This window comes from Mauremys reevesii, linkage group 26 (genome assembly GCF_016161935.1).
Source record: "Mauremys reevesii isolate NIE-2019 linkage group 26, ASM1616193v1, whole genome shotgun sequence".
In the NCBI taxonomy this organism is placed as follows: domain Eukaryota; kingdom Metazoa; phylum Chordata; order Testudines; family Geoemydidae; genus Mauremys; species Mauremys reevesii.
This window is the reverse complement of record NC_052648.1, coordinates 14,880,472-14,904,509: the sequence shown is the minus strand read 5'-3', so window position 1 is coordinate 14,904,509 and position 24,038 is coordinate 14,880,472. Positions and strand designations below refer to the sequence as shown.

Here is a 24,038-nt window from a genome sequence, read left to right as displayed (position 1 = left end):
GACTTGACATAGTCCTTGTTAGCACAGTTTGATAGTAACGATTTAATCACACCCACCTGGACTCATACGTCATGCAGACCGATTGCCCAGATCAGCACAGTTGGGCAACTGGTCTCATTAATCAAGGCTCAAACAAATGAGTTGTCTGCCCTACAAGGGGGATGACTCATGGCCATGCCATCTCCCTTGGCAGCTGGTCAATCCCACTGTGAATCCTACCCAGCTCTGGGCCTCTATGCTACCTTGTAGCAATAAATTCTGCCGGATAATTTTTCATTGTTTTAAAAAGTCTACCTAAGGGGTTATCGTTCATCATCCGACCGCAAAGAGAGTGGGGTCAGGTGTGACCAGGGCCTGGTTCATCTGACCCGGGTCATCTATCCCTACCTACAGTTGTAGGAAATGCAAAGGAGGAGCATCTGCTCTGAAAGAAGCACGTGCATTCTGGATTCTGGCCTGAGAGGGTCTGGCAAGCAGCTTGGCTTGCATCTGATTAAGAATGTTCAGGGTCGGAGACAAAATGAATGTATCATTCCCACTTAAATGCAGAACAAGGGAACTGGCAGGGGAGGGGAAGGAAAAATTGCAAGGGCATTTGGCACATGGCTGCTATGCCTTTGCACTTGGCTCAGGCTGTGCTCAGAAAAGGCTCCGGCCTAGCGGAGGTGGCGTGAGGAGCGAAGTGGTAGGTGGTCTGTGCAGGTCAGGATTGGAAAGAAAAGAGGAGAATGCGGAAAAAGCATGTCTTCCACTGCCAAGCCGAGTACCTGAGAGTGATTGTTGGCATGGACAGTCCCTCCCAGCAGCCCAGATCCCTGCAACAACCCAACAACAGGGGGTGAGAATGGGAGGGAGACACAAGACTGGGTGGCAGGGTGAGTGCGTTTCCTGGCATCTCCCCAAGGTCACTGAAACAGCTGGTGTATTTGAAGAGCTAAGAAAATGATCCCAACAAATGTCATTCCAGCAAGGCCCCTCTGGACCTGAGCCCTCCCTGTCCAGAGAACCCTGCATGCTCCAGCTCCACTCTTACAAGGGGCGCTGTGATTTGGGAACGTCTCCACTGGATTTTCTTACCTGCCGGTTCTAAACAGCAAGTGTTTCCTTACTTGCAGTTTTCCTTCCTGGGACTGTGCCTGCCCCAGAACAAACGCCAAACTCCTGGGGTGCTTGGGGCTCCCGGGGAAGGAGCAGCAATGTGGCAGGGGTGTTAGCTCAGGAGAACCCCCAAGGCTTGGGGGGATGGGAGGGGTGGGGAAATCTTTGGTGGTACTGCCAACCCAGAGCCTAGCTCTTTCTATAACCATTAGCACCCTGCTGCCATGTCACTGCTAGACACATGGCCCCTTTGCTTTCCCACAATCCCTGTGGCAATGGCACATGCTGCAGATGCAACAGAGAGAGAGAGGAGTGTGTGGCCTGCCAGGGGTACCAGGAGGGGGCAGGGGTAGAGGCTGCACTCACACAGACTCTCCAGAGCCCACACATGTCCATACTGTGCCTGAGGTTCCACTAGTACAAGGCAGGGCAAAAAAAAAATTAAATTGGAACTGCAAATTGTTTGTTTTATCAAAAAGTTTGTCAACAACTGCAAACCTGCTGTGCTGGCCTGCCAGATAATGGTGCTTCAGCGCTTCCTGCTGCTAGGACGCTGACCTGAGGCCCTGGAGGGCTCGCACGCCTGGGAAGCAGAGGCTCTCATACCACAGGCAGGGAGAGGGGGAGGAAGGGAGAGGGGGAGGCTGCTCCCCAGTGCTAGTGTTCTGGGTCCTGCTGCTTCATTTTGTACGGTGTAACCCTTCTGCCAGTTGGAGCAGGCAGCAAGAAGGGCCGGGTTCAATATTTAGGGAGTTTCTTTTCAACAATATAACACAGAACCGGCTCGAGCCCCCACCCAGTAACCTGGGAAAATTTCACTCTACCCTCTGTGTGCCTCTAAGAGGCAATTCTTCCCCCCTCGCAAGCACAGGTAGAAAGGGTTTCTTTAATAAAAGTAACCTAGCATTAATCTGAGAAAACAGCACAAGCGGTATTCAGCATGAGCAAGACACGCTCCCCAGAGTGCACTGGGCAGTGTCCTTTGCTTCAGGTTCTTGACTCCAACACCCAAGTTCCTGTAGTGCCCCCCCACCCCCCCCACGCACAGTTGCTGTGCCTGGTCAGCACAGACCCAGAGTGCACAGGTACATCTGTGTGAATGAGCGGGAGGGTAAACGCCACCATACTCGCTCCACTGTCCAAGCTCCTGCCAGCCAGTCTCTTAGTGATGTTAGCTCTGTGCAGGAAACACAGGCCTGCCACACCTGGTTTCAGTTCTGATTCAGCAATTACAATAACAAAAGAGGCTCCTAATGAAGCCTATTTCGCTCTGTTTTTTGAACAAGGGGGAGGAACAGGTTAAACCAGTCTAGGGCAGACCCTTAAGGATGTGCAGCTGCCTGCCCGCCTGCCCGCCCACCCGCCTCTCACTTTCACAGGGCTCTGACATTCGAGCCATAGGCAGCGAGTTATATGGGACCATGGGGCCTGTGTTCCACCAATATTTAGGAACGTGGACCCAGCTCTGCCAATGTTTGGGCTTTCCACGCTTTGGGAGGCTTCAGGGGGATGTGAGGTGCAGGGCGGCCTGAGGGGTTAGCAGTGAGTGACCCAGTCCCAGCCATCCCGCCCTGCCGGCTGCCGGCGTCGCTCGGGGAAGGGGGCGGAAGCCAGAAAGAAGCGGGGCGGGAGCTTGGGGGAAGGGGTGGAATGGGGGCAGAGAGGGGGCAGTATATTTCACTACCCCTGCATTCAGTACTAAGGTCATTTGTACCCAACACCAGCCAAAGCAGTATCTATAAACAGAGCAGGAGCAAACGGTATTTACATAAACACACCCATAGTCTCTTCCCCTCCCAGCTGGCTGTCAGGGGAGCATTCATTCAGCCCCTGCTTACACAGTATGGCTGCGATGACAAAGTGGGGGAGGTCATACCTTTTACTGGGTCAATGTCTGTTGGGAGAGAGAAAAATGTTCCAGCTACCCAGAGCTACTTTTTCAGAGAGTCCCAGCTAAATACAAGGTGGAACAGATAGTTTAGCATAAGGAGTTAGCACATATCCATTTTAATCAGTGGTTCAAAAATTTTGGATTTTTTTTAAGCAGAATTTTTTTATTGTTTCTTTAAACAATCAAACACAGCAAGCAGCAAATATTTGGCCACACACTTCTGAAACCTCAAACCATATTCAGGTTTTGGCAGACTAATTTCAGCTTTTCAATTAAAAAAAAACCACAACAAATTTTGAAGGAAAGCAGACATTGCCTGTGATTTTTTTTCTGCTTTTTAAAAACTCCTAGTTTTCAATCCAGAAAAAGTTTTGAAGGAAAATATTTTTCCAACCCTTTTAATGAGCTTTAGTGCCTTTTAGCACTAGCTGATGCTGAGAACCAGTGATACCTTCTTTACAAGGTTTCTCAAAACTGGGTTTGTGCCGTGATGCATAAGGTTTATTTTCCCCAGGGCCGCCTGGGGGGGTGGGGGGGGGGCAAGTGAGGCAATTTGCACCAGGCTCCACAGGGGCCCCCACGAGAATACAGTATGCTATAGTATTGCAATTTTTTTATGGAAGGAGCCCCCAAAATTGCTTTGCCCCAGGCCCCCTGAATCCTCTGGGCGGCCCTGTGAAGCAATGGCTGTTACCATACACACTCTAAGGAGAGTGCTCAGTTAAGGTGAGCTATTACCAGCAGGAGAGAAAAACAACTTTTTGTAGTGGTAATCAAAATGGCCCATTTCCAGCCGTTGACAAGAAAGTGTGAGGAACCGTAGGGGGTGGAAATAAACATGGAGAAATAGTTTTACTTTGTGTAATGACCCATCCACTCCCAGTCTTTATTCAAGCCTAGTTTGATGGTGTCCAATTTGCAAATTAATTCCAATTCAGCAGTCTCTCATTGGAGTCTGTTTTTGAAGTTTTTTTGTTGTAATATTGTGACTTTTAGGTCTGTAATCGAGCGGCCAGGGAGACTGAAGTGTTCTCCAACTGGTTTTTGAATGTTATAATTCTTGACGTTTGATTTGTGTCCATTTATTCTTTTGCATAGAGACTGTCTGGTTTGGCCAATGTACATGGCAGAGGGGCCACATATCACATTGGTAGATGTGCAGGTGAACAAGCCCCTGATGGTATGGCTGATGTGATTAGGTCCTATGATGGTGTCCCCTGAATAGATATGTGGACAGAGTTGGCAATGAGCTTTGTTGCAAGGATAGGTTCCTGAGTTAGTGTTTTTGTTGTGTTAGAGAGTGTTAGTTTTAATCAGAACCAACCCAGTGCTGTGTTTAAACTGAGCTGTTTTGAGTAACTCCAGTTTAAGTAGCAAAGTATTGTATAGTGATCTCTTACATTGCTTCACACTGACTCAGACATTCTAGGCTTCAGAGGGATGTTTGTGGTTGTTGTGTGTGGGTTGTGTTATGCTGGAAAACTTGATTTGTGTGGATGGTGAATGAGCGGGAGTGCTGCCATGAGGGCCTATAAATATTTGGGGTTATTGTGTATGCTGGTTGTGATGTTGTGTGGGTAGTTGTGTTGATATGTTTGTATTTTGTGTTGGATGATTTGTGTTACTTTGTACGGGTGGCCATTGAGGTGTGCTGCTGTGAGGGGCTATTGCATTGTGTGTACACCTTCCAAAGACAAGCCTGGGAGCTTAAATTCATCACTAAGCATCAAGGACTGAACAGAGACACTGGATTTGTGGCTTATTAGAACAATCTGTAACCCACTTCTCCCCTTTTTGTCCCATGACTACAGGGGTGTTAATGAGCCACTTCACCTGGAAAGGTCCCTGAGGCCTTGGCTACACTGGCGCTTTAAACACCCCCCTGAGCACAGCAAGTTACAGCGCTGCAAAGCGCCAGTGTAAACAGTGAATATGAAGTGGGTTTATGCTCAAATAAATGTGTTAGTCTCTAAGGTGCCACAAGTGCTCCTGTTCTTTTTACTCTCTCGCTCTCTCGCTCTCCAGGATAGCCTGCAGCCTGGTGATTAAGGACCATTGCCTTAGGACCAGGCAAAGCTGAATTCCAGTCCCTGCTCCAGAGACACCATTGAAACCTGGGCCACCCCATCCCTGGTGAGTTCTCTAGGGGCACCTGTCCCTTTGTGACTCCAGCCCTTCATTTCTTTTGCTCCTATTTAAAAAGAGTTTAAAATGTTCAAGATCAATCATTCAGCAAAAACAAAATTCCAACTTTTTTGATTTGCTAATAATTCTGAAAAATGTTGGTTTTGGTTTGGGTCTAAATGATCTTGTTGGGTTTTGTGGTGGTGGGTTTTTTTTTACTTTTGGTTTTTCAGCTATGCAAGTGAACTGAAAAATCAGTTATACATGCAATTCTATTGCTCACAAGGGGACAAAGTTAAGGTTTTATGTGCAATGTTAGCTTTGGCATTTCTGACTTTTTAAAGTGCTTAACATTGTTTTGGTATGGAATGGACTGTCACACTATGGCACAGGGTCTTATTGTTACAGAGATCTGTTGTCAGTTCATCTGCTGCCCTCTACCTGGCCCTGCCAACAATTCAGCAGGCTTTCATAGAATATTAGGGTTGGAAGGGACCTCAGGAGGTCATCTAGTCCAACCACCTACTCAAAGCAGGACCAATCCCTGGATTTTTACTCCAGTTCCCCCAAATGGCCCCCTCAAGGATTAAACTCACAACCCTGGGTTTAGCAGTCCAATGCTCAAACCACTGAGCTATCTCTCCCCCAAACCACCTAGCCATTAGCCTTAGCTTTCAGCTAAGCCCAAACCACCTAGCCATTTCCCCCCCGATTCCTCATGTTCATTGCCCCTTAAAATGATGCCATAATAAATGTCTTATGTCAGGAATGCAGCTGTTCCGCATAACTTTGTCCCTCAGGCGCCCCAGACAGCACATTTCTGTAAGTCCTGACAGCAAGAGACATGCTTTAAATCAATCTCTTTTTCATTTACTGTGGTGTTAGAAGATCAGACAGGAAGTGATGTCATCTTCCCCCTCCACCCACACCTCCCTTGGCATATGACATCACTCTCATGATTTCCAGCTCTGGCTGTGTTTTGAAAGAACTCCTTTAAGCTCTGTGTTTAAATCATATTTAGCTTTTATCTGCAAGGGACCCTTCGTAGTATTTTCCAAAGAAATGGCATTTACTGCAAAGCTTGAGATTCCCCCATTTAGCGTCTGTGGCACTGTAGTTCCATAGGTGCTGCTTAATGGCTCTGGTTTAATGCAGAAATGTAGCCCACTGGTCTCTGGAATGAACGATTTAGATGAAGAGGTTTTTAAGAAATTCCTTTTACCGGTGCCACCTATAGGACTCGCAAATCTCAAAAAGGATGTTTTTGTCTTGGAGATTGTGATGGGGTTTACAGACCCCACACAGAAACTCAGGGCTGGTCTGCAGGGGGAACTTACAGTAGCATAGCTGCGTCTCTCAGGGGTGTAAAAATCCACACCTCAGAGACGTAGCTCTGCCAGCCTAACTCCTGGTGTAGACAGTGCTAGATCAACAGCAGAATTCTTCTGTTGCCCTGGCTACCAGCTCGCGGGGAAGTGGCTCACCTACTGCGCTGGTAGGAGAGCCCCTCCTGTTAGCATAGGTAGGGTTGGCACTGAAGCACTCCCATGCTGCTGTAGTGTTTGAAGTGTAGACACTGACATACCCTACGGGAGGGAAGGAGCAGCACTGGGCCAAGAGGGCCCCACCACTCTGCAGTTGTGAAGCATGTACCAAATGGAGCATCTGCACAAAAGGGGACTCACGGTTACGTGGGGGCAGAGGAAGCCGCATCAAGGAGAGGCTGTCCAAAGAGAGGAAGCCAGTTTGCAGCTTCTGACAAAGTGACCCAAAGAAGAAAGGTCTGAACTGTGGGTAAGACCCCAACCCGGAGGGCAGGGACTTTACCCTTTTCCCTTCCCCACCCTATGCTGAAGGAGGATAACTGAACATTGGGAAGAGAGCTGGGGAGTACTTATTTGACCCACTGAGCCATTGGTACTGGTTGGGAACTCCCTGCTGGGAGGGATAGGGGCTGCGACCACTCCCCAAGCCAAAGAGAACAGGGGTGGGAGGGGAGAAGGGATAGGAGGAAGTGGGCCAGGGAAGGCTGGTCGTGTATGCCAGGAAAAGGTGACCGAGGCACTCCATCCCTTTCTCCCTTGGGCCCTGGGCTGGGGAATGACAGGCTGCCACTTGACCTTGGGCCCACTGATTGTCAGGACTTTGGGGTAGAAAAACTGTCATGCCACTGCCTACCCAGTAGGCCGGCTGGGCTCTGAGTCGAACCACTACAAACTGGTGGCAAGACAGTGGAGCCAAAGCCTGCACAATAGGCCTGCTGGCCTTCGAGTGAAACTTGCTACAGAGACTTTGCAAAACAGAAGTAACTACTGTCACAGCAGCACGCAAAGGAGACGCACAGGAGAAGGCAATTCTTTTCATTTCTCTCATTTTTAATCACTGCAGGTTTTTCTGATATATTTATAAAAATGGAAAGAAATGAAGAATCCTCCTTGCAGATGCTTTTCGTTTCGAGGAGAAAGAAAGCAAAGCTGGGAGAGACATGGCTGGAGGCAGCAGAACATCTAGGCAGCAGCTTTGCTGCAGCACAGTAACGAAAATCCCTGGCCATCATTGTAGGAATTAACACAGTACAACTCAAACCTCCCTTGTCGTACGTTAGCGATCGTCCCTCCTCTGGCTCAGTGGGAGGCCACTCTGCCTCACTAGATCCCTGCATGATTAGTACCGGTCCCACCATCACCACTGGCTCTGGTGCCCCACCATCAGAAGCTGCTGCAGGGTCTTAGGATGACATCCAGCAGCAGCAGTTGCTGCTCTCCATCTTTGTTTGAGCACATGAGAGCGATTGCTGGGAAAACTGAGAAGGAAAGAAGTCAAATGGAAAGGCTCACACCTTCCATTCAAACCTTATGAATGGACTATAAGGTGGATAGAAAGCTAGATACATTGTCGGGCTCAACAGGTAGTGACCAACAGCTCAATGTCTCATTGGCAGCTGGTATCAAGTGGAGTGCCCCAGGGATCGGTCCTGGTGCCGGTTTTGTTCAACATCTTTATTAAGGATCTGGATGATGGGTCGGATTGCACTCTCAGCAAGTTCGCAAATGACACTAAGCTGAGGGGAGAGGTAGATACGCTGGAGGGTAGGGATAGGGTCCAGAGTGACCTAGACAAATTGGAGAACTGGGCCAAAAGAAATCTGATGAGGTTCAACAAGCACAAGTGTAGAGTCTTGCAGTTAGCATGAAAGAATCCCATGCACCGCTACAAGCTGGGGACCAACTGGCTAAGCAGCAGTTCTGCAGAAAAAGACCTGGGGATTACAGTGGATGAGAAGCTGGATATGAGTCAGCAGTGTGCCCTTGTTGCCAAGAAGGCTAACAGCATATTGGGCTGCGTTAGTAGGAGCATTGCCAGCAGATTGAGGGAAGTGATTATTCCCCTCTATTCGGCACTGGTGAGGCCACATCTGGAATATTGCATCTAGTTTTGGTGCTCCCACTGTAGAAGGGATGTAGACAAATTGGAGAGAGTCCAGCGGAGGGCAACGAAAATGACCAGGTGGGTCGGGGACATGACTTATGAGGAGAGGCTGAAGGAACTGGGCTTGTTTAGTCTGCAAAAGAGAAGAGTGAGGGGGGATTTGATAGCTGCTTTCAACTACCTGAAAGGGGGTTCCAAAGAGGATGGAGTGAGGCTGTTCTCAGTGGTGGCAGATGACAGAACAAGAAGCAATGGTCTCACGTTGCAGTGGAGGAGGTCTAGGTTGGATATTAGGAAACACTTTTTCACTAGGAGGATGGTGAAGCACTGGAATGGGTTCCCTAGGGAGGTGGTAGAATCTCCGTCCTTTGAGGTTTCTAAGGCCTGGCTTGACAAAGGCCTGTCTGAGATGATTTAGTTGGGGTTGGTCCTGCTTTGAGCAGAGGGTTGGACTAGATGATCGGGGCGGCTCTTGACATTTCGCCGCCCCAAGCACGGCGGCATGCCGCAGGGGACGCTCTGCTGGTCGCCGGGAGGGTGGCAGGCAGATCCGGTGGACCTCCCGCAGGCATGCCTGCGGAGGGTCCACTGGTTCCGCGGTCCGCTGGACCTGCGGCTTTGGTGGACCTCCCGCAGTCCACTGGAGCCGCGGGACCAGCGGACCCTCCGCAGGCACGCCTGCGGGAGGTCCACCGGAGCCGCCTGCTGCCCTCCCGGTGACCGGCAGAGCGCCCCCCGCAGCATGCCGCCCCAAGCACGTGCTTGGCGTGCTGGGGCCTGGAGCCGCCCCTGTAGATGACGTCCTGAGGTCTCTTCCAACCCTAATCTTCTATGATTCTAAATGTTCACAAATAAAAGGAATTGCAAGGCAGGGGCTGGGAAGGGAAACAGGAGGCTGCTGAGTGCTGAGAACTGGAGCTCCATTCTAACCCACGACTGCAAGGAGAGGGGCAGGGGATTGTGTGGGGGGATGTTTTCCAAGCCTCTTCCACTCTCATCGAAAGGGAGAATGTCAGGAGGGTGATATTTCATTCAAGTGCAGGGACCAAGCCCTGAGCTGCTAGCTTACGTATTCAGGGTAAAGTTAATGTAGGCAAACTTTCCATTAAAATGAAACCACCCAAAACGTTTTATCTGTCGTAAGAGAAATACAATCTTCCTGCAGCATTGCAGCATTCACCCTGCAGTAGGTATCTCAGACCGATCTGTCTTCTTCTGTACTGCACTCTGTGTAAAGTTCAGTAGCACTCAGGAAGCAGGTTACAGAGAGGGCCCCTTCCATCTCCTCTATTAGTGGCACAGATGTAAGCAGAGTCTGAATGAACGCTCCCCTGACAGCTAGTTGGGGAGGGGGAGAGACTTCAGGAGCAAACTCTATTTACATGAACAAATCTACTCTGCATAGGTATCCAGCAGGCAGGAACTGTGTGGCTCCAAGTAATCAACTTTGGCTGGTGTTGGGTTACAAATCACGTTAGTACTGAATGTAGAAGTAGTGAAATGTTATCAATGTTGTTGTCTTTATTGTATGACTAAAGGGGAGCAGAATTGTGCTTAGCCTGTCCCAAATGAGGGGGTCACCCTCAGCTGAAAGGACCTCGTTAAGCCACAGGCTCAAATGCCAGACCCCTGTGAAAGCAAAGATGGGTGGGGGAAAGTGTCCTGGCTAGGAGGTGGGGGACTCTTCCTAAGAGTCCCTAGGCTGGTTTAACCTGCTCTTCCCCACTGTGCAAAGATAGAGCTAAATGGGTTCCATTAGGAGCCTTTTGTTATTTTAAGTGCTTGTGGTGGGACAGCATCTCTGCCCAGTCTCAGAGCTGATGCTCACTAAGACTCAGACTTTAAGGTCAGAAGAGACCATTATGATCATCTAGTCTGATCTCCTGCACAATGCAGGCCACAGAATCTCACCCATCCACTTCTATAACAAACCCCTAATCTATGTCTGAATTATTGAAGTCCTCAAATTGTGGTTTGAAGACCTCAAGCTGGAACCTCAAGAGGCTGCAGAGGTCAGAGCAGAGAGGCAGGTGGCAGAAGGTGACCAGCGAGTGGAACTGTGGCTGGTGAGGTGGGGAGCAGTGCAGAATGAGCAGCTGGCAGAGCAGCCAGTGGAGAGAAATGGCGGGTGGCAGGGCGGCCATCTGAGAGGAACCATGGCTGGTGAGGTGGCTGCTCATTCTGCTCTGCTGGCCACCACCCTTGTTGTTTGGGAATGTGCCTGCAGGAGAATGGGGATGGCAAAGAGACTATAAGGCAGTGGTTCCCAACCTTTTTGTCTGGCGGGCGCCAGACGAAGGACTGTGGCGGTGGTAGAGCATTCGCCGAAATGCTGCCGAATTTCCGCGGCATTTCTGCGGCGATGCCTCTCGATGACATCACTTGTCGGCGGTAAGCGGCGTCATCGAGAGGCGTCGCCGCCGAAATGCCGCAGAAATTCGGCAGCGGCGCCTCTCGATGACGCTGCTTGCCGACGACAAGTGATGTCATTGAGAGGCGTTGCTGCTGAAATGCCGCCGAAATTCAGCGGCATTTCAGTGGATGCTCCATCGCCGGCCAGGGCGCGGGCGCATTTAGATGCCCCCTCGGGCGCCATGGTGCCCACGGGCACCACGTTGGGGACCCCTGCTGTAAGGGGTCTGAGAACAGACAAGGTGGTCTTATTGCCTAACCAGAATTGAGGGTTACTGACCTCTTGTTATAACAACTCCCATTTTCAGAAGAGTTGTGCATAGGAGTGGCAACTCTCCAGGATTGTCATGGAGTCTCCAGGAATTAAAGATGAATCTTTCATTAAAGATTATGTCATGCAATGAAACCTCTGGGAATATGTCCAACCAAAATTGGCAACCCTAGTTTAGGGTGACCAGACAGCAAGTGTTAAAAATTGGGACAGTGGGTGGGCGGTAATAAGAGTCTATATAAGAAAAAGACACAAAAATCAGGACTGTCCCTATAAAATTGGAACATTTGCTCACCCTACCCGAGTTGTACAGCTTGGGATGATCCCAAGATAGAATTGCTCTGCCCCTTGTTGCTTTGGCTGGACTACTTAGAATCATAGAATATCAGGATTGGAAGGGACCTCAGGAGGCCATCTAGTCCAACCCTGTTGGCTCTGGTCAGCACCGCTGACTCAGCCATTAAAAGTCCGGCCGACGACGCAGCAGGGCAAAGGCAGGCTCCCTACCTGTCCTGACTCTGTTCAGCTCCCGGAAGTGGCAAGCATGTCCCTGTGGCCTCTAGCCACAGGGGAGGCCGGGGAGGTTCCTAACATTCGTTGCACTGCCCCAGCCCTGGCTCCGCAGCTCCACGGCCAATGGGAGCTGTAGGGGTGGCGCCTGTGACCGGATGCAGTGCGCAGAGCTGCCTGGCCACGCTTCCGCCTATGGGCCTCAGGGACATGCCAGCTGCTTCCAGGACCTGCCTGAGGTAATTGCTGCTTGCACCCCAACCCCGAGCTCCCTCCTGCACTGCCTCCCAGAGCCCTCATCCCCTCCCAACCCCCTGCCTAGTCTGGTGCAAATGAGCGAGGGTGGGGGAGAGCGAGGGAGGGGGGATGGAGTGAGCAGGGGGTGAGGCCTCCGAGAAGGGACAGGGCAGGGGATGGGGCAAGGGTGTTTGATTTTCTGCAATCAGAAAGTTGGCAAACCTAGTTTGACTGCACCAACAGAGTGCTGTCCTCAGCTTCAAGATCTTCATGCATGCCCACACCGAAGGCTGCCTGACTGCCGCCCTTTACGGCGACCAGCACACCGCCCCCCGCAGCTTGCCACCCCAGGCACACGTTTACTGCGCTGGTGCCTGGAGCTGCCCCTGCCCAGGGGAGTGTTGCCTGCTCCCGAGTAACACAGGAAAGAAAGAGGGATGTTTGCATAACTACTCTCATACTGACATTATACCAGCTCCTTAGCAGAGTTATTCCTGGGCTAGGACAGCAGAGCACAATTTTTTGAATTAAGTTTCTTTTTTGTTTTGGTTTGGCAAAAAAAAATGGCGTTTTTTGAAAAAAGTTGTCAACATTCTTGACTTATTTTGTCTTTGTGATTTTTTTGATGACATTTTTATCAAAATTTTTATCAAAATAATTATTGAAATGGTTGTCAAGTATTTTTAAAATAAAAAACAGGGTTTTGGTAGACAACACATTTCAAAAATTTGAAATTGTGATAAAAATTTTGTTTTGTCAAAAACTTGTTTTTAATAAACAACAAATTTCAACAACCACTTCATAAAAAAAAAAGATTAAAAAAAATCACAAAAATTTGACAGGGGATGGATCACTTGATGATTCCCTGTTCTGTTCATTCCCTCTGGGGCACCTGGCATTGGCCACTGTCAGACGACAGGATATTTTTCTGTGTAAAGGAAATGAATCCTGGTGGTGGCTGGCTGACTCAGTATGGACATTCTTATGTTCACAAAAGCAGTATCTTTCTGCACACGGTGAAATGAGAACTGTAGTGGGGCGACGACTCACTGGCGTGGCGCCTCTTGTTGGTCATCCAGGGAATTAGCTCGCCAGCCTCTGGAGCGCCCTCTGCAGGCTGGTTTCTCACCTTGCTGCTGGCCCCCATGTCCCTCTCAGACTCCGGTGCCCCTTCTCTCAGGGTTCTGCCCTCTGTAGTACCCCGCAGTTCACTGGGTCTCCCCTCCCCGGGGAACCCCCGGCCCCCTATTGCCACCTCGCCTCAGTCTTGGGGTACTGCCAGTCACCATCTAGCTCCTGCTCACTGGGGCGGACTGCAATATAATTGCCACTCATCATTGGCAAGAAGGGTTTGGACCTGCTGCCTCTGCCTACCCTTGGGCTGCCCCCTGCAACCCCACTACCTTCTTGGCCTTTAACAAGGCCTCCAGCCTGGGGATTTTCCAGGCCAGAGCTCCCCTGCTCCTCTGGCCGTTCCCCAGCCCTGCTCCAGTCTAGGTACCCTGCTCAGCTCCCAGCAGCCAGGCCCTTCCCTCTCAACAGCTAGAGAGAGACTGTCTCTGTTTAGCTTCTGGCCCCAGCCCTCTTATAAGGGCCAGTTGGGCCCTGATTAAGCTGGCCACAGCCAGGGCCGGTGCAAGGATGTTTCGCACCCTAGGCGAAACTTCCACCTTGCGCCCTCCCCTCCCCTGCGCACCCCGCCCTGAGGCGCGCCTTCCGCGGCAGCTCCCCCCCTCCACCCTGAGGTGCCCCCCCCGCCCCAGCTCACCCCTGCTCCGCGCACGAGCACCCCATGGCTGCTTCACTTCTCCCGTCTCCCAGGCTTGCGGCACCAATCAGCTTAGGCACCGCAAGCCTGGGAGGTGGGAGAAGTGAAGCAGCCATGGTGTGCTCAGGGAGGAGGCGGGGAAGGAGTGAGCTCGGGCGGGGAGTTCCCCTGCGTGCCGCTCCCCCCGGCCTTACTTGTTGCAGGCGGCCCTCCCCGTGCTCCCCTGTCCCAGTTCCCTTTGCCTAAATGCCGGTGGCGACCGGGGCGGCTGAAGATCTGGCCGCCACAGTCCCTGCTGAAGAAAATGGCGCCCTGCAAATGCCAGCACCCTAGGCGACCGCCTAGATAGGTAATAATTGGAGACATACCAATCTCCTAGAACTGGAAGGGACCTTGAAAGGTCATCAAGTCCAGCCCCCTGCCTTCACTAGCAGGACCAATTTTTGCCCCAGATCCCTAAGTGGCCTCCTCAAGGATTGAACTCATAACCCTGGGTTTAGCAGGCCAATGCTCAAACCACTGAGCTATCCCTCCCCCCTAGTTGCCCTGGCCCTGGCCCTGGCCCTGGCCACAGCTGTGGTCAGCGACTCACTTGGCTTCTCACAGCTGTTCTCACTCCCTTTCCCTGCTGCAGCCCTCTCCAGAGCTGCTTTTAACCCCTTCAGGGTCGGAGTGGGGTGACCACCCCACTACAATTAACAACTTCAAAATTTTCAAGTATTTTTCAAATCCCCTGCCCCGTATGTTGACCAGCACAACACACCTGTAACTCAGTCCCTCTCCTTGGCCCCATCAGACGAGCAGAAGAGTTATGAGCCATTGCCCAGGGCATATTGCCCAAAGCGCCAGGGACGGCTCACCTGGAATCATTTTGTCAAATTCTTTTTTTCAGTGGCAGCCACCAATTATTGCAGTTAAATGGGAGCCAAATGGGTTCCTTCAGTCCTCAGAATCAATGAGACACATATTATCCTCCAGGATCCCTGCAATCTTCCAGAAGGCGCTGTGGGAGTTACCATGGTGACTGGGTTTGATTTTACTGGGTGAGTGTGGGTAGGAGAATGCGTGGGTACACAACACTGGAGCTGGGCAGTGTGATTGCCAGCTGGAGGAGACCTACCCATGCTAGCTTTGATCGCACTAGCACACTAAAAATAGAAGTGTAGCCACAGTGGTGGGAGGGGCTAGCTATCCCGAGTCCAATCCTATCCAAGACCCTTGGCAAGTATTCGGGGTGGGTGGTCCCTCCTGCCAAGGCGACACTTCTATTTTTAGCATGCTAGCTCGATCAGAGCTAGAGTAAGTATGGTTACAGAAGCTGGCTACACAAGTATGGTTTCCCGCTCCAGTACAGACATGCCCTGGGTGAGAAGGAGCCGTATGTAGTTGTGTAGCGTTAACCTGTATTTCCAAAGTTTTGTTGGTTTAAGCTGGGTGTTATTCATTTGTAGCAGCATTAATTGCTCTTAGCAAAGGTTCTGTGTGCTTTCGTCTAAATGAATATACGACTCGCCCTCCTGCTGACTCTCCTCTTAAAACATTACAGGGGCACCATGTCATTGTAGACTGTACACTACACTACCAGTGTAGCAATGTCGCACTTCATTGTAGACCCCACCTATGCCACTGGGAGGGGTTCCTCATGAGGCAGTAGCTAGGTCATGGAAAGAATTCTTCTGTCAACCTAGCACTGTCTACATGGGGACTTAGGTCAGCTTAACTACGTTGCTCAGGTGATGTAGTTATGCCAACCTAATTTTGTAGTGTGGACCAGGCCTGAGACGTGCAGAGGAGGGTGTCTATGAGAGAAGATTGCACTGTAGCTGCCTATGCTCTGCCTATCTGTGAATAAGAGGACTTGGTTCACTCTCATGGACTGTCTCTATTTGGCACTTAATTGACTTAGGAAACATAAGAACATAAGAATGGCCATACTGGGTCAGACCAAAGGTCCATCTAGCCCAGTATACTGTCTTCCAACAGTGACCAATGCCAGGTGCCCCAGAGGGAATGAACAGAACAGGTTATCATCAACTGATCCATTCCCTGTCACCCATTCCCAGCTTCTGGCAAACAGAGCCTAGGGACACCATCCCTGCCCATCCTGGCTCATAGCCATTGATGGACCTATCCCCCATGAATTTATCTAGTTCTTTTTTGAACCCTCTTATAGTCTTGGCCTTCACAACATCCTCTGACAAAGAGTTCCACAGGTTGACTCTGAGTTGTGTGAAAAAATACTTCCTTTTATTTGTTTTAAACCTGTTGTCTATTTATTTCATTTGGTGACCCCTAGATCTTGTGTTATGAGAAGCAGTAAATACCACTTCCTTATTTACTTTCTCCACACCAGTCACGATTTTATAGACCTCTATCATATCCCCCCTCAGTCACCTCTTTTCCAAGCTGAAAAGTCCCAGTCTTATTAATCTCCCCTCAAATGGCAGCCGTTCCATACCCCTAATAATTTTTATTGCCCTTTTCTGAACCTTCTCCAATTGCAATATATCTTTTTTGAGAAGGGGCGACCACATCCGCATGCAGTATTCAAGATGTGGGCGTACCATGGATTTATATAGAGGCAATATGATATTTTCTGTCTTGTTATCTATCCCTTTCTTAATGATTCCCAACATTCTGTTCGCTTTTTTGACTGCTGCTGCCCATTGAGTGGATGTTTTCAGAGAACTATCTACAGTGACTCCAAGATCTCTTTCTTGAGTGGTAACAGCTAATTTAGACCCCATCATGTTATATGTATAGTTGGGATTATGTTTTCCAATGTGCATTACTTTGCATTTATCAACACTGAATTTCATCTGCCATTTTGTTGCTGAGTTTTGAGAGATCCTTTTGCAGCTCTTCACAGTCTGCCTGGAACTTAACTATCTTGAGTAGTTTTGTATCATCTGCAGATTTTGCCACCTCACTGTTTACCCCTTTTTCCAGATCATTTATGAATATGTTAAAAGAACTGGTCCCAGTAGAGACACCTGGGGGACACCACTATTGCTCTCTCTCCATTCTGAAAACTGATCATTTATCCCTACCCTTTGTTTCCTATCTTTTAACCAGTTACCAATCCATGAGAGAACCTTCCCTCTTATCCCATGACATCTTACTTTGTGTAAGAGCCTTTGGTGAGGGACCTTGTCAAAGGCTTTCTGAAAATCTAAATACACTGTATCCACTGGCTCCCCCATGTCCACATACTTGTTGATCCCCTCAAGAATTCTAGTAGATTGGTGAGGCACGATTTCCCTTTACAAAAACCATGTTGACTCTTCCCCAACAAATTATATTCATCTATGTGTCTGACAATTTTGTTCTTTACTATAGTTTCACCCAGTTTGCCTGGCACTGAAGTCAGATTTACAGGCCTGTAATTCCGGGGTCTCCTCTGGAACCCTTTTAAAACATTGTCATCACATTAGCTATCCTCCAGTCATTGGTACAGAAGCTGATTTAAATGATAGGTTACAAACGACAGTTAGTAGTCCTGCAATTTCACAACCTGCCCCCACTGCATGGAGCCTACCATTGATTCTAGGCACAGTCCACTGTTCATCTCTGAGCTGGACCAGGCATGTTCCAGCCTTTCTCATACATTTTTTACTCTCAGCCAGATGAAACTACTTTCCTGATGTTTCCTTTACAGTGTGGAACATTTGAGGGGACACAAGACATTCATCTTTGGTGTTTTCAATGCAGGTCTCAATAGTTTCTCTTACAAGATCTATGTCAGCCCTACGTATGGCCAGCCACAAAGCCCTGCTGTTGTCTCTCTGCAGAGTCCAAACAGACCTCTGGCTCCGCCTTGTTCCCATGGCATGCAGGGTTCAGTCTCCAAATGAGAATGGATGGAACCCTCTGAGTCTTGTTCCAACCTCCCTCCTCTGACCCTCATCCTGCAGCGTCTTCTCGGCTTCCCTCTGCACCGCAGCTCTTCTGTGCCCATGCCAGAGTGCTTCCCGGGGGAACTGTGGGGAAAGCTATGGATTAACCAGGATTAATATGGACATGGCTGGGATTAATCTCATCCTGACTCTGTAATTCATGACTACACCCAGTGTCCCTCACACATGCATCATCTAAGCACACCATGACACTGGGCTCCATGGGGCTATGACCGGGGGCCCCACTCCTGAGCCCCCAGCTTGGAGGAGCAGCTACCCTCCCACTCATGTCTGGGAAGGGGGAGGGGCTGAGGGAACCCTGGAGCAGGAGGAGCAGAGGTGAGTTTAGGACAAGGGGCAGATGTGGGGCATAACCGATGTGTGGGGGCAGGATTAATTAATTAGCATATGTATCCGCCAGGAGTGCCACATGGTCAGGCAGAATATTATACAAATCGCTGTAATTTGATCTCAGTTGGATCCGGCAAGAGCTCCCTGAATGATCTTACTCAGCAGATTTGGAAAATTGGTAACAAGTCATTGTCACAAACACATTGGAGAGGAGGAGCAGAAGCTTCCTAAAAGTGGGAGGTGGGGAAACCAGATCTGGAACTGTAGCCCTGCCCCCTGTATTGACCCGCTCCCCAAGGCCCCATCCCACACGTCCGCTTCTCCCAGAGTCCCCGCACCACTGCCCCTTCTCACCACAGCCTCACCTTTGCACAGCCCCTTCTCCCTGAGCCCCACCCTCCCACTGCCCCTTCTCCCGGAGCCCCACCCTCCCACTGCCCCTTCGCCCCGAGTCCTGCCCTCACACCACCCCTTCTCCCTGAGCCCCACCCTCCCACTGCCCTTTCTCCCTGAGCCCCACCCTCCAACTGCCCCTTCTCCCTGAGCCCCACCCTCCCACTGCCCCTTCTCCCTGAGCCCCGCCCCACAACTGCCCCTTCTCCCTGAGCCTCACCCTCCAACTGTCCCTTCTCCTGAGCCCCACCCTCCCCCTGCCCCGTCGCCCTGAGCCCCCCCCTCCCACTGCCCCTTCTCCCTGAGCCCCACCCTCCCACTACCCCTTCTCCCTGAGCCCCACCCTCCAACTGCCCCTTCGCCCCGAGTCCTGCCCTCCAACTGCCCCTTCTCCCTGAGCCTCACCCTCCAACTGCCCCTTCTCCTGAGCCCCACCCCTGACCCTTCTCCCTGAGCCCTGTCCCCCCACTGCCCCTTCTCCCTGAGCCCCACCCTCCAACTACCCCTTCTCCCTGAGCCCCACCCTCCCACTGACCCTTCTCCCTGAGCCCTGTCCCCCAACTGCCCCTTCTCCTGAGCCCCACCCCAACTGCCCCTTCTCCCTGAGCCCCACCCTCCAACTGCCCCTTCTCCATGAGCCCCACCTCCAACTGCCCCTTCTCCTGAGCCCCACCTCCACAACTGCCCCTTCTCCCTGAGCCCCACCCTCCCACTGCCCCTTCTCCTGAGCCCCACCTCCCTGCCCCTTCTCCATGAGCCCCGCCTCCCACCACTCCTTCTCCCTGAGCCCCACCCTCCCACTACCCCTTCTCCCTGAGCCCCACCTCCCACTGCCCCTTCTCCTGAGCCCCGCCTTCAACTGCCCCTTCTCCCTGAGCCCCGCCTCCCACTGCCCCTTCTCCCAGTCCTGCCCTCAAATGCCCCTTCTCCCTGAGCCCCACCCTCCCACTGCCCCTTCTCCTGAGCCCCGCCTCCCACTGCCCCTTCGCCCCGAGTCCTGCCCTCACACCACCCCTTCTCCCTGAGCCCCGCCCTCCCACTGCCCCTTCTCCCTGAGCCCCACCCTCCCACTACCTCTTCTCCCTGAGCCCCGCCTCCAACTGCCCCTTCTCCCTGAGCCCCGCCTCCCAACTGCCCCTTCTCCTGAGCCCCGCCTCCCACTGCCCCTTCTCCTGAGCCCCGCCTCCCACTACCCCTTCTCCCTGAGCCCCATCCTCCCACTGCCCCTTCTCCCTGAGCCCCGCCTCCACTGCCCCTTCTCCCTGAGCCCCGCCTCCCACTGCCCCTTCTCCTGAGCCCCACCCTCCCACTGCCCCTTCTCCTGAGCCCTGTCCCCACTGCCCCTTCTCCCTGAGTCCTGCCCCCCACTGCCCCTTCTCCTGACGCCCGCCCTCACACTGCCCCGTCTCCCTGAGCTTCACCCTCCAACTGCCCCTTCTCAGTGCAGCCCCACCCTCACACTGCCCCTGTTCCCCACCCACCCACCCCCCCATCACCGAGACCCACTCTCCCACTGCCCCTTCTCCCTGAGCCCCACCCTCGCACCGCCCCTTCTCCCCATGGCTCTGCACTTGCACCGCTCCTCCCTGAGCCCTGCCCTCGCACTGCCCCTTCTCACCACAGCCCGGCCCTCGCACCGGTCCTTCTCCCTGAGACCCGCTCTCCCACTGCCCCTTCTCCCCATGGCTCTGCACTCACACTACCCCTTCTCCTGAGACCCCACCCTCACACTTCCCCCTCTCCCTAAGGCCCCGCACCACCTCTTCCTCCCAAAGCCCTGTCCCCCGTTCACTCCTCTCTACCCCCTCCCCGCCGTCGCTCACCCTTACGGCCGGCAAAAAGGTGGGAGGGCCATGGGCCCCTGGCTCCCGCTGTTCTGGTACCCCTGCACTGGGGTTGGCTGGTGGGAAAGAGGAATACAATGATCAAAAAGACCACAACAACATTTCTGTTTTAAAAATCTCAAAATTTTGGAGCCGAACTCATCATTTTTAGGGTCTGGCTTGTGCTTTTTGAACTTTTGCGGTTGGTAATACTGTGAGCCTAAACAAAACATCCCAACATCTCTGATCTTCCTAAAATCTCATGCTTCCGGGTTTCAACCGGCCGCCAGCAGGGGTCAGGATGGGGCTTTCCTGCCCAGTGTATTTCTATTGTTCTTTTCTTTCTCTCTCTCCTTTAAAGCCGCAGGGCCACAGCTGGAGATGGGTCACTGGAGGGCCAGGGCCAGGGCTGTGAGCTCCCATGCTCAGGGACTAACTCATCACCAGTGGGGGTCAGGGAGGAATTTTGCCCCAGGTCAGGCTGACAGTGACCTTGGCGGGAGTTTCACCTTCCTCTGCAGCGTGGGGGTGTGGGTCACTTGCCAGGGTTTTCTGGGTATCTCTCACTTACTCATTTCCCTCGGCCCCTCCTGTTCTCTGCCTGTGGCACGGAGCGGTTTAGTCTCCTGTGGTCTCGTTTCGGTTGTTGGGTTTGGTGTGCAGGGGCTGGGTGGGGCTGATGGCCTGTGATCTGCAGGCGGTCAGACTCCCTTGTGCCCTTCAGCTCCAGGACATTACTGATTTTTGTTGTTGTAACTTTCCATTCTGTGAAATAGATCAGTTTTTCATCACAAATGGGGATGAAACCATAAGCTCCAACTCCGTGGGTGCAGTGCTTAGCACCCACCGGCAGCCAGCTCCTTCCCTCCCCCCCACCCGCCGATCAACTCCTCCCCCTCCCAGCGCCTCCTGCCTGCTGTGGATCAGCTGTTCTGCCATGTGCAGGAGGTGCTGTGGGGGAGGGAGAAGAGCGGGGATGGGGCACACTTGGGGGAGGGGGAGGAACTAAGCAGGAAGAGGCGGGGCGGGGGTAGGGACTTGGGGGGAGGGTTGGGTGGGGGCAGGGCTTAGGGCAGAGCAGGGGGTTGAGTACCCCCCAGGGTCTGAAGGAAGTTGGCGCCTGTGGATGAAATCAAGGTCAAAATAGCAGTCTTCTCTGTGGGAAGGGCCTTCCAATTTCCCACCAGTTCTAAGTAGCATCTGACTTCGTACCCTGCTCACAGTCACTTACTTGTTCATCTACCATCAGCCTCTCCACTCATTCATCTGTCAGTTCATTCTGATCCCAAAGACTCTTGGGCTCCTTCCCATCCATTAGCACACACCATCATCAACCTCTCGGGGGCACATTTCCAAAGGCGCAACGCGCGATCAGACATCTGAGATTTGGAAGCTGGGTGTTCTAACTCCCATCTGTGCTAGGAAAATCTTCCTCTGAAGAGGTAATGCCACAGACACTTTAAAAGATGTAATCCATTCCTACACTCAGAACCATGGCAAGAGCATGCCCAAGCTCTGGCTTTGCTGCCATTCGTACAAGAAGCCCCAATTTCCTCTTAGACCAATCTGCTGCTATTTTAACACACCCGAAAGAGAATAGGTGAGGTTCAGCCATGGCTCAGTTCATTTGTTAAGAGAAATGCTCCTAAAATAAAGTCAGAGGAATCCCATTTAGCCCCAGTGCTACACCCAGAACATCTTAAAGTGTAAGACGCTTCTGGGGCTGTGGAACCCAGGCCCACAAAGGAGAGTGCTCAGAATTGAATTACTGCACCACTGACATAGTTTTAGAAGCTGATCCAAAGAGCTGGTGGAAAATAGAGCTGTGCTGACTGCAGAACTGAGATCCATTGTCATGTTCCATGCTTGTGTACGCACCAAATGTCACCCAGCTACCCATTGGCTGTCTTGTGTGTCCAAACAGGCAGGCTTTAGTTCACAGTTCTCATACACTTCACTGACTTTGCATGCAATATCGAGTCATAGATTCTGAGGCCAATGAGGGCCCAGAAATCAAAGAGAGCCTGTAGAGGTTTGTTTGCTAATTATCAGATCACCAGGAATTTTTGAACTGTTCTCACAGGGGCAGATTACTGAGGAGTTAACAGCAATCTTTTATTGAGCTAATCTGGTCAGATCTCACAAGATGAGCAAGGGTGAGCTTGGGTAGGGACTTGGCTGGGAGACCAGCAAGGAAAATCTATGGCAGGTGGTGCTGGAAGTACTGCTTAGGGTTAGAATGGGGCACTCTGCCTGGTGAGTCATGCAGCGCCCCACCATGAGGTTAGAGGCCTCTCTCTTGCTGGCAGTGCCATCTTTTGAATGCTATGGAAGTCCTTCTCATTTGTCATTATTAAAGATCTCAGAGCACTTCGTGTGAGAGCCGGGTCATTGAAACCGAGCCCTGGCCGTGTTCTAGTTTTGGTAGGCACATTCTGCTGTCAATTTAACACATTACCCCTTTTCACATCCGGTTCTAAACTTCTGTGTAATGTTCTTGAGCACTGTGAAACAGCTGCCATATTTCATGTCAGAGATGGTGGCATTTCAGTAGGGGAAGTGAACCCTGCATGTGGTTTGTGAGGTGTTGTAGGGTGACAGATGCTACATAAGATCATAGCTGTTGGTGGGTTGTTGATATTAATTTATACTCACAATGTATTATTTGCAAATGATGTGACCTTCACAGGTTTTGGCCCTAACAGCTTTATGGGCAGGTGGGGCTGGCGTTGCACCTGCCCCGGAGTCTGAGGAAAGGCTCCCATGGCCTCCCATCTGTGCTAATGGAGTTTGTTCGTGTGTGCAGTTAGCAGAACAAAACAAGTCAGCACTGACGGATTCCAAAGCTAATGCGGAAAGCTCCCCAACAGCTCCCTCACATTCTCCGTCCAGTGGGGGTGCATTTCACAATTTACTACAGTCCTGCTTGATTACATTGCTTGTTTCACCCATGATTGTTTCTCATTACACAGCGGATGCCAATGGAAGCCGTCCCTGCCAATTCTCCATGAGTAGCAGATGGAGCCTAGGCCAGACAGTGCAAGCTGTACCCCTCTGAAGAGCAGTGATATAAACAACCCCATCCCATACCTTTTGATTTTTATTAAATAAAAGCCATACTGAATGCAATCATGTCTTTCACATTAGCTTAAATACAACTAAGCAAATTTAATTTACTCTACAAAGTGAATCCATATTTTTTATGCAATCTTGGACTAATTATTTGCACTGCACCAGTGCTCTAGCTGGCTGACCTGCCATAAACTAAATATACTGTGTCTACAGTGAATATATATGTGTGTGTGTGTCTCTCTCTCTCTAATACACACACACATATGCTGTGTGAGGTGCCTGCATGGGGGTGGGTATGTATGTACAGTAGAGCTGAGTAAATAATTAATAGCAAATAATTTATTCAACAAAGTTAGCCTTTTCCCCATTAGGGTAAATGTATTCCTTTTGCAGAATTATTGTCTCACCTTTTTTTGGACAATATTTTTGTTGTTCACAAACAGATCTTTGTGGGTACGCGGTATCTGAAATGTGAGATTCAGGCTGGGTTGGTCACATGAGTCACACTGTGTCTGTCTGGTCTCTGGCTGGATGAGGATAACTCTTTGTAAGTCCAGAATGAAAGTTTAGGAAATCAAAATCTGTGTTCCATGAATATTCTGTAATATTTGTTGAAAATGTGCTGTTTCCTGGGCAGTCCTGCCAGTGAGCTCACTAGAGAATTCACAGGAAGTGAACAGGAAAGGGGCACACTGAAGCAAGCTTTTTTTTTTTTTTTTTTTTTTTAATTTGGGTGAGTTTTTATATTCCATTCTGAGGCACT

The 24,038-nt window shown here is 51.0% G+C and overlaps 1 long non-coding RNA gene across 1 annotated transcript in view; it reads left to right on the top strand.

The window, feature by feature from the left end:
• Window positions 1-23,320, top strand: part of LOC120391504 — a 38,980-nt gene extending 15,660 nt beyond the window's left edge. The window contains exons 2-3 of the long non-coding RNA XR_005591363.1: window positions 5,015-5,122; window positions 23,176-23,320. This is a non-coding gene — a long non-coding RNA (uncharacterized LOC120391504). The remainder of the gene's footprint in view (window positions 1-5,014; window positions 5,123-23,175) is intronic.
• Window positions 23,321-24,038: the final 718 nt, after the last annotated feature.